Source organism: Cimex lectularius, unplaced genomic scaffold (assembly GCF_000648675.2).
Source record: "Cimex lectularius strain Harlan isolate CLEC.00 unplaced genomic scaffold, Clec_2.1 scaffold55, whole genome shotgun sequence".
NCBI lineage: Eukaryota > Metazoa > Arthropoda > Insecta > Hemiptera > Cimicidae > Cimex > Cimex lectularius.
This window is the reverse complement of record NW_019392647.1, coordinates 433,486-435,073: the sequence shown is the minus strand read 5'-3', so window position 1 is coordinate 435,073 and position 1,588 is coordinate 433,486. Positions and strand designations below refer to the sequence as shown.

The 1,588-nt window shown below is 28.2% G+C and overlaps 1 non-coding gene across 1 annotated transcript; it reads left to right on the top strand.

Annotated features, from left to right (window-relative positions):
- Positions 1–623: 623 nt before the first annotated feature.
- On the top strand, positions 624–703 carry Trnal-uag. Its single transcript has one exon. It is a non-coding gene; the product is annotated as a tRNA-Leu (tRNA).
- Positions 704–1,588: the final 885 nt, after the last annotated feature.

The window sequence follows — 1,588 nt, the reverse complement described above, 5'->3', positions numbered from 1 at the left end:
ATTTTATATCCTGCATATTATATCCAATACAGAAATGTGATAAAATAATTAATAATTAATTAACTATTGATCACTACGATAAGTTGCTGAGTATCGATAAATAACTGTGATGCGTGTTAAGTTGATAGAAAAAGCTTGAAGAAATTATTTTATTAATATTTAATAATAATAATGGTAATAATTCTTCTTAAAATATCTTGCTTTATTGTTTTTATTTAGTTTTGCAAAAACGGCCAGTCTAGTATTAAATAAAAAATGTTCTGCTAATTATTGAAAACTTAACAGATTTATGATTTTATACTCTCATATTTTATCTCATCTATCATAAAAAAAGTCTAGTTATAAATTAAGCTTTTAATACTTTTGATTCTTACTAAAAACATTTGTTATGGAAGGAGAATTTTAGAATATTTGCTTTATGAAATCTGCTTTCGAATAATTTTAAATTAAAATGGAACTATGTTGAGAATTTTGTGTTGATTGTGCGTTAAAATGTATAGTCAGATAGGTACACCATTGAAATAATTATGTATTGTATATCTGATTCGTAACATGGCAATCGGCGTTCGGGTGATCATGGAACTACTGATGGAGCTTACGATTTTACATAGGCGAAGACATAAGGTAGCGTGGCCGAGTGGTCTAAGGCGCTGGTTTTAGGCACCAGTCCGAAAGGGCGTGGGTTCGAATCCCACCGCTGCCAAGATATTTTTATTGCGGAAACATTTTTCAACCCGGTAAATTTATCAACTGGGCGCCTTGTTTTTAGATGGAGCGCACAATTTTTTTTTTTTATTTAACGCAATTGTTTTACTAGGTTATTAGAACGAAAATATATTGGAAAGCGAAACATATATCAATTTTAACATAGTTTTTAATTTTTTAAACATTTCTTTGCTTTATAAAATATTCAATTTATTTCATTTTAACGCACTACACATAGTGCGTACCTTTTTATTTATTAATCATAATAAATAAACATTGCTGATAAATGAATTTATGTGTGACAAGAAGAGACAAGAACGTTTTAGAACGTTCTAAATATTTATGTTTTAAAAGTAAACCTTTTCAATCGCATATTATACTAGTAGCTTTTATTCGTTATTTTTCTTTAGATATTTTTATTTGTGGTTTTGCAAAAAAATGCAAAGAAATAGAAATACTTCGAATAAATATGAGAATCACTTGTTATTAAATACAAGGAAAATTATCTGTAATTATATTATAACGATAGAATGCAAACACTAGATAGAATTATTTTTTATATACATTACTAGAATTATTTTGTGTTTCGGTGACAAAAAATTTTTTTTTTATGTTTGTTAAAAAAATGTCGCCATGGGATAGGACGCTATGAAATGGAAATTCTTTCCATATTAATTTAATGCCATGGAAATAGAATATAATGCTTCAAAACTGAGCACTGAATATGTGTCTACCACCAAGAAATAACATCGAATTGAACAGGCAAACGTTTATGAACTATGGAGGTCAAACCACGTGTTTGCAGGCGATAATAACCTGGATTCATGGTTCAAGACCATCCATTGTAAAAGGAGCAAAAATAATTCTTATAATTTAGATGGAA